We start from the raw sequence: 8,793 nt of genomic DNA on the forward strand, positions 1-8,793 counted from the left end.
TAATATTGTTAGGATGGCAATTCTCCCCAGCTGATCTGTAGATTCACTGCAATCCCTATCAATCCAAGCTTCCCCTGCCCTTCTTCTACAGAAGTTAACAAGATGATCCTAAAATTCATATGGAAATGCAAAGGATCCAAAATAGCCAAAACAATCTTGAAAAAGCAGTCAGTTGGGAGACTCATACTTTCCAACTTCAAAATATACTGCAAAGCCGCAGTAATCAAGACATGATACTGGGCATTTGAGAGTAAAAACATATAAGGAAACCAGAAATAAACCAGAAATAAAAACATAGGTCAATTAGGTTTTGACAAGGGTACCAAGGTGATTTAAAGAAGAAACAGTGGGGTACATGGATGGCTCAGTTGGTTAAGCACCCAACTCTCTTTTTTTTAATTTTACTTATTTATTTTTGAGACACACACAGAGAGGCAGAGACACAGGCAGAGGGAGAAGTAGGCTCCATAAGGAGCCCGATGTGGGACTCAATCCCAGGACTCCGGGATCATGCCCTGAGCCAAAGACAGACACCCAATGGCTGAGCCACCCAAGCGTCCCAAACACCCAACTCTTGATCTCAGCTCAGGTCTTGATCTCAGGGTGATGAGTTTAAGTCCTGCATTGGGCTCCACGCTGTGTGTGGAGCTTACTTAAAAAAAAAAAAAATCAGTGCTTCCCAAAGTGTGATCTACAAACCCCTGAGCATCCCCAAGAGCTTTCCCAAGGCTCTGTGAAGTCAAAACTATTTTTATAATAATAGTAAGATGTTATTTTGTCTTTTGATGGTGGGAAAGTGATGGTGGGTAGTATAGCTGGCTCCTTACAGTAAAGTGAAGCTCAGCTCCAGGCTACATTTGCAGTCATTGTATTCCTCCTTGCCCTGTTTACACAGCAAAGGAAATAAATAAAGCAGTTTCACTTAAGACCGACTTGATAAAGGGTGCCTGGGTGGCTCAGTCAGTTAAGCGTCTGCCATTGGCTCAGGTCATGCCCAGGGAGGGTCCTGGGGTTGAACCCTGCATCAGGCTCCCTGCTCAGCCAGGAGCCTGCTTCTCCCTCTCCCTCTGCTCCTCCCTCTGCTTGTGCTTGCTCTCTCCCAAATAAATAAAATCTTTAAAAAAAAAAAAAAAAGATTGAGGGCAGCCCGGGTGGCTCAGCGGTTTAGCGCCGCCTTCAGCCCAGGGCGTGATCCCGGAGCATGGAGCCTGCTTCTCCTTCTGCCTGTGTCTCTGCCTCTCTCTGTGTCTCTCATGAATAAATAAATAAAATCTTAAAAAAAAAAAAAGATTGACTTGATAAAACAGTAAAAATTATTAACTTTATTAAGTCTCTACCCTGAGTGTACTTTTAAATATTTTGACAGAGTGAGAAAAATTCTGCTAGATACCTAAGTACCATGGTTGTCTCAGGAAAAGTACTTGTATTGTTTGAGTTGCAAGCAGAACTAGCTGCTAGTTGCAAGTTCAACACCATCTCTACCCGAAAAAAGGATTGATAGACCATGATTATGTAAACATACATATATATTTTGTTCTCTAAAATAAGTGAGCTGATCGATTCAGGGGGGAAATTGACAATATTTGCTGCTAATAATACAATTTCAGTTTCTGAGTGAAAATTCGCCTTTTGAAATATTTGTATCCACCACTATGGGCTTAATAGCTTCCCAATACTTAAAGACCCTCTGATAAGATCAATGGTGACACTAATGAACATGATTTTTAAAATATTGTATAATAACATGTGTGACATTTGGAAGACCTGTATAGTATAGCTCAGTGAACCCTATGTTCCAAGTGTTACAAAATCACTCGTGGGTAAAAGATACATTCAAAATGCGAGATAGACCAATGAATTTTAATTAATGAAACATTGACTGATTTCAGATTCCACGCTGAAACTAAATTTTACAAAACTGTCATTTGTTAAGTTTTGGTGTAGTATCAAAGAGGAATATCCACATACTTATCTGGATGGGGAAAACCATGATCATGAAGATGATTTTCCCAGGGCGAGGCCCATCCATGGCACTCTGGGTGTGCTACCCTTTTTGATTACTCCAAATGTAGGAGACTTGGCTGCGTAATTTATGGTAATAGGGAACTGTGTTCAGTCTCTTCCCTTATAAACAAAAGAGGAGGGAGCATCTGAGTGGCTAGGTGGTGAGTGTCTGCCTTTGGCTCAGGGTGTGATCTCAGGGTCCTGGGAACAAGTCCCATAATGGGCTCCCTAGAGGGAGCCTGCTTCTCCCTCTGCCTATGTCTCTGCCTCTCTATCTCTCATGAATAAATAAATAAAATCTTTTTTTTTTAAAGAGGAATATCTACAGTTATCTGAAAAATCTTTTAAAAATAATCCTTTTTCCATTTTTATATCTCTATGAGTTTGAATTTTATTCATATACTTCAACTAAAACAACATAGCTCAACAGATTGAATAAAGAAGCAGATATGGGAATCTAGCTGCCTTTTATTAAGCCAGGTATTTAAAGAGACTTGCAAAACTGTCAAACAATGTCATTCTTTCCACTGATTTTTTTGATTTGAAAAATGTAGTTATTTTTCATTAAAAAGGGTGTTATTTTTTAAAAAAAGGATGTTATTTATGTTAGGATTAGTGAGTTTATTGTTTTTATTTTTTAAAATATTTTATTTATTTATTTGACACAGAGGGAGGGAGAGAGAGAGTGAGAGATGGTCAGAGAGAGAGCATAAGCAGGCAGAGCAGCAGGTAGAGGGAGAGGGAAAAGCAGACTCCCCACTAGGCAGGGAGCCCAACAGGGGGTTTTATCCCAGGACCTGAGATCATGACCTGAGCCAAATGCAGATGCTTAATGACTCAGCCACCCAGGCACCCCTATTATTGTTATTTTTAAATAAATAAATGTATTTTTAACTCTTAATTTTACTTTATTTATGTATGTATGTTGTTAAAGATTTTATTTATTTATTCATGAGACACACACAAACACAGACACAGAGACACAGGCTGAGGGAGAAGCAGGCTCCATGTCGGGAGCCCGATGTGGGACTCGATCCCGGGACTCCAGGATCATGCCCTGGGCCAAAGGCGGCGCTAAACCGCTGAGCCACCCGGGCTGCCCTAAACTCTTAATTTTAATTTAAATATGGCAAATATCAGGGGGATCCCTGGGTGGCTCAGCAGTTTAGCGCCTGCCTTTGGCCCAAGGCATGATCCTGGAGTCCCGGGATCGAGTCCCACATCGGGCTCTCGGCATGGAGCCTGCTTCTCCCTCCTCCTGTGTCTCTGCCTCTCTCTCTCTCTCTCTCTCTCTCTCTCTCTCATAAATAAATAAATCTTAAAAAAATAAAAAATAAATAAATATGGCAAATATCAGTAATTTACCCCATATAAACAAAAGCTCTTTCAGGCCTTCAATTTTTCAGAATGTAAAGGGATCTTGAGGCCAAAAAGTTTGGAAATCACTACTATAGATAAACAATGAAGTTAATCAGCCCCATACGTAATACTTTAGTGCACTGGTAAAGGTTACACCAGATAATTATAAATAAACACGCCTATTTGGAAGAGGAGAGGAGACAAAACAGCACCCAATGGCCTGTGGTGTGTGTTGTACCCAACGAGGTCGAGAACAGGAAGGATTCCTTGCCTTGGTAGAGGGAAGCCAGGCTGTCTACACTCCCATGTTGGTGGGTCTCCCCGATTTGTTGTTACTGTGTGGCCATATCTTAGGGGATTTTGAAGATGTCCCTTAGTGTTGGTGGAACCAAAACATGGCCTTGGGGGTTGATCAATTGCAGGCTTCCTTGTGCTAGGATTTGGGTTTCTCTGGCAAAACCACTCCCTTAGAAGAGAAGTTTCTGACCACTCCTATTTGGATAACTCTATGAGTTAAGAACCAAGGGGCAGCCCAGGTGGCTCAGTGATTTAGCGCCGCTTTCAGCCCAGGGCCTGATCTTGGAGACCCAGGATCGAGTCCCACATCTGGCTCCCTGTGTGGAACCTGCTTCTCCCTCTGCCTGTCTCTCTCTCTCTCTCTCTCTCTCTCTCTCTCTCTCTCTCATGAATAAATAAATAAAAATCTTAAAAAAAAAACAGTCAGAAGAATTGTGAATTATGGTCTCTGAATCTAGACCAGAGGAGTCTGTCAGCAAGTGGACCTCCAGTCCCTTGGCCCATCATCACCTCTGCCTTGGAGCAATCCTGACCACTAGGCTGCATCCCAGTGGAAGGTTCTTTACGTCCCGTTAGTGGGGACAGGCAGGAAGGGCTTGGGTGGGGCTGTGTTTCCTACCTTCCTGCCTTTGTTCTACTCACTTTAGCTTTGGCTTTTTCGATCCTGCAAGGCGTGTGACCTGCAAAGCACGCGATGGTCAGACTGTGCTGGTTGCAGGCAGGCTGTCTTGGCAAAGCCATAGGCACACAAGATCGGGGGCCAGGCTGCCTGGGTGCAAGTTATAGCTCTCGCCTGTCTAGCTTCGTGACCTTGGGCAAATTGTTCTGTGCCTCAGCTCCCCTAATGTAAAATGGGGAATGACAGTGCTACCTATTTCTTCGTGTTATTGTGAAGATTCAGTGATTTCGTATGTGTAAAGGTCTTAGACCCGGCACAGGATGGGTGCCGCGGAAATATGAACTTTTATTATTCATTATTCTGTCTGCAAAATTTGTGTCTTTGACTGCAAACTAAAGGCTTGGGAAATTATTTTTTTTAAAGATTTTATTTATTTATTCATGACAGACACACAGAGAGGGAGAGAGAGAGGCAGAGACACAGGCAGAGGGAGAAGCAGGCTCCGTGCAGGGAGCCCGATGTGGGACTTGATCCCAGGTCTCCAGGATCCGCGCTAAACCGCCGAGCCACCCGGGCTGCCCAGGCTTGGGAAATTAGCCAACACATACAACCTCCTGACAGATTCCTACTGAGTCCCCGAGCTCCCACCTGTGTTAGGTACCTGGTCTCAGGAGCTGCGCTGCAGGGCATGCTGCCCTCCCTGCCTAGGATGAGGAAAACCTCACTGCCTGTACCCCACCTCAACCCTGCCAGTCCTGTGGGCTAGGGATCATCACCAGCAACACCCCACTTCCATCACTTACAGGTGACAGAGGCCTAACAGAAATGGCCATTGGATAAGGGAAAATAATTTGTTGAATTATGGTACGTGAATGTTCAGGGGCTTCATGCATGGTTAGATCCTGGCCCTAAAACAATGTCATCTGATATCTTCACATGGTGACCCTGTCTCTTGCCTTCCATTTCTCAGTTCTGCCTTGCTCTGCATGGTTTCAGTATCAGGAAGTCTGTCCCCATAGTGGAATATCCACACTTCCATCTTCCCAGCTGAGGAGCCTCAGGAGAAAGCAGCCTCCACTCCTCTGAAATTCCAGCAAAGTTTGGGGATGCCTTGAATTTCTCCAGCTCTGGCTGTGTTTTTTAGTCTTGTAATAGCCCCAAGTGACATCACGTGTGGCTTCAAAGGACTGGGACCACACAGCCAGGGAAGGGAGGAGGACTGGCATTTATTTATCAGCCATCCATTCTGTCTGTAAGCATCATAATCTTCTCAGAGTGAAGATTAGCCCCTTTGGGAAGGACACTAAATCTCCTGGTCTTCATGTCCCTCCAAGCTGAGAGAGGAAGGGCCTGGTCCCCTTCTTGTGTCCACAGCCAACCCCTCTGCCTGCGCTTGATTTCGTCTCTCTGACATCCAGACGCAGAGCACTATGAAATGGCTTCCTCTCTTTTTCTATTTTCTCCTGAGTCTCCAACGTTTCATGAGCCTCTCCTACTAAAAAAAAAAAAAAAAAAAAAAAAAAAAATTTGGGCAGCCCTGGTGGCCCAGCGGTTTAGCGCCACCTTCAGCCCAGGGCGCAATCCTGGAGACCAGTGATCAAGTCCCACGTAGGGCTCCCTGCATGGAGCCTGCTTCTCCCTCTGCCTGTGTCTCTGCCTCTCTCTCTGTGTGTGTCTCTCATGAATAAATAAATAAAATCTTAAAAAACAACCAGATCTCCTTTTCTTAAGAGAGAATTGTCTACCATCTCTACCTCCTCCCCATCCACTCACACCTCAACTAAATGAAATCCGTTCCAGTTCTCAGCCAGCTTGACCTATCCCACATGTCAGTGAACCATGCTTTCCTTCTTGAACTTCTTACCCCACTTGGCCTCCAGTGTTCTGTTCCTTCCTGACTCCCTTTTCCCTCCCTTTCTGTTGCTCCTTTTGCTGCTCTCATTAGTGAACGGTTTATGAGAAGAGAAAGCCAGTCCTCCTCTCATTCACATCCGGTGCCATTTTTTCCCTTGATGATTTCCCATCTGCACGGCCTGGGTCTGTCTCTGGGTGTCAGCTCCTATGGTCAAGCATAGAGTCTGAGCAGAGCTCCTGCCCATGTATAGTGAGCAACGAATGAATTTCCTCAAAGGCAGGGGCCTCAGGAATGGCCAAGCGGTATGTGCATCTAGAACTCTATCCCAAGCCAGTGGCAAAGGCAGAGCCACAGGAGTAAAGTGAAGCAGCATCTCCAGTGCAGGCTAAGAGGAGGGACAGTTATCCTGCCCTTGTTGGATCCCTTTAATGACAGTTCAGGCCTCAGAATTCAACCCCTCAGAGCCATTAGACTCCTCTAGTCTCCCCACACTCAGGAAGCCCCACTTTCATGTTGCATGTGACCCAGTCTTGTCAGAGTGGAAAGAGCATAAGGTCTGCAATTCCAGATCTGGGGTTATGGGCTGCTTTTTTTTTTTTTAATCTGTCTGTGATCCCCAGAAAACCAGTGGCCATGTTTGGGTATATTCACGAGCTTCTTCAGGTGGGCAAGGAAGAGCCGCGCTCAGGTGACTTTCAGTAATGGGAGTGAGTGGAAAGGACAGAGATGAAGTAAGGTTGGCAGGGGAAGCTGTGTCAGCAGCCCACCTAAATCCCTGGAGAACAGGAACAGTGATGTGGTGATGTGTTCTATCAGGTTCTATCTTCTAGCACTTATGTCTCCATACCAGGCATCTCACACAGGTGATTGGCCTCTATCACATCTAGGTTGTTCACAGCGGCATTTGGCTTGGGCCCAAAGCCTGTGTCCAATCAGCCACAGGAAGGTTGGAAGGGCTGGGCTCATTGGATTTACGTGACCTAGATCACAGATTTCATGAAGCAAGAAGATAAGCTCAGGTCCACTGGCCTTGGGAGAAGGCTGAGGGAAGTGTGGGCCCTTGGCTTCATGGGTTGTGTGTCTTGTCTTCCTCATTGCATCTCATTTTCCTTTTCCATTTGACAAATGAAAGGGTTGGACCAGTTGATCTTCAGAGGTGCTTCCAAATCTAGACTTTCCAGTAATTTATTATTATTACAATGTAATCATACATCAGCTCTAGCAAAATGGTATGTCCTATTCCTGCTGGAAGGTTTCAAGTTGTCTTATTTATCAGTCAGGGATCAGTTGCAGGAAACAAAATTGCTCTAATTATTTTAAGCAGCAAAGGACTTCATGCAGAGAATCCAATGTTAAGAGAAACAGATGGAAGGGCTGGAGTGCGTTCTGGACAAACCTCCAGGCATGACTCCTAGAACAAGACCCCAGAATAGCTGCTAACTCTGGCACAACATGAAGGTGATGAGTCAGGAGGCCACTACTAGAATTCTGGCATTGAAGAACGTACCAAGTGAAAAGACAACCCACAGAATGGAAGAAAGAACTTGGGAAACAAATGTTTGTAAAGGGAATTTTATTTTTTAATTTTTAAAAGATTTTATTTATTCACGAAAGATCCCAGGACCTTGGGATCATGATCTGAGCCGAAGGCAGAAGCTCAACCACTGAGCCACCCAGGTGCCCCTGTTAAGAGAATTTTAACTAGAATATATAAAGCAGTCTTTTGACTCAACAATACAAAAGGCAAATAACCCAGTTTAAAAATAAGCAAAGGATTTAAATAGGTATTTTTTTCAAATAAAACTTACCAAGGTATAAGTGAAAAGATGCTCAATATATTAGTCATTAGTGAAATGCAAATTGTAACCACAGTGAGTTAACACTTCATGCCCACAAGGGTGGCTACCATGAAAATGACAGACAGTAACAAGGATTGGCAGGAACGTGGAGAAATTGGAACTCTCGTGTATTGCTGGTGGGTAAAATGGTATAGCCTCTGTGGAAACAGGATGGTGATCCCTCAAAAAATTAAATGTAGAACTTCCATATGATTCCTTAATTCCACGTCTAGTTATATACCCAAACGAATTGAAAGCAGGGACTTGAGCAAATTTTCATACACCAATATTCATAGCAGCATTGGTCACAATAGCCAAAAAGTAGAAAGCACTTAAATGTCCATCAGTTGATGAATGGGTAAACAAAATATGGTATATCTGTACAATATACCGTGGAATATTATTTAACCATAAAAAGGAATGTGGTTCTGATACATACTACAATGTAGATGGACCTTGAAAACCTTGTGTCAAGTGAAAGAAGCCAGACACGGAAGGTTATCTACTGCATGATTCCATTTATACAGAATGTCCAGAGCAGGCAAGGTCATAGAGACAGAAAGTAGATTAGTAGTTGCCAGGCTTGGGGGAACAAGAGAATTGAGGATGACTACTAATAGGGTTTGTTGAGGGTGATGGAAATGTTTTGGGATTAGATAGTCGTGATAGTTGCACAACTTTATGAATATATTTAAAATCTACTGAGCAGGAGAGTTTATTTTTTGCTGAGTTGTACAGTTTATTATTTTATTTTATTTTTTTAAAGATTTATTTATTTATGATAGACATAGAGAGACAGAGGCAGAGACACAGGAGGAGGG

At 43.6% G+C, this 8,793-nt stretch overlaps 1 non-coding gene across 1 annotated transcript; it reads left to right on the top strand.

Annotated features, from left to right (window-relative positions):
- Nucleotides 1-1,964: 1,964 nt before the first annotated feature.
- Nucleotides 1,965-2,127, top strand: LOC129514355 (U1 spliceosomal RNA). The gene has a single exon (XR_008665416.1). It is a non-coding gene; the product is annotated as a U1 spliceosomal RNA (small nuclear RNA).
- Nucleotides 2,128-8,793: the final 6,666 nt, after the last annotated feature.

This window comes from Nyctereutes procyonoides, unplaced genomic scaffold, assembly GCF_905146905.1.
Source record: "Nyctereutes procyonoides isolate TBG_1078 unplaced genomic scaffold, NYPRO_anot_genome, whole genome shotgun sequence".
In the NCBI taxonomy this organism is placed as follows: domain Eukaryota; kingdom Metazoa; phylum Chordata; class Mammalia; order Carnivora; family Canidae; genus Nyctereutes; species Nyctereutes procyonoides.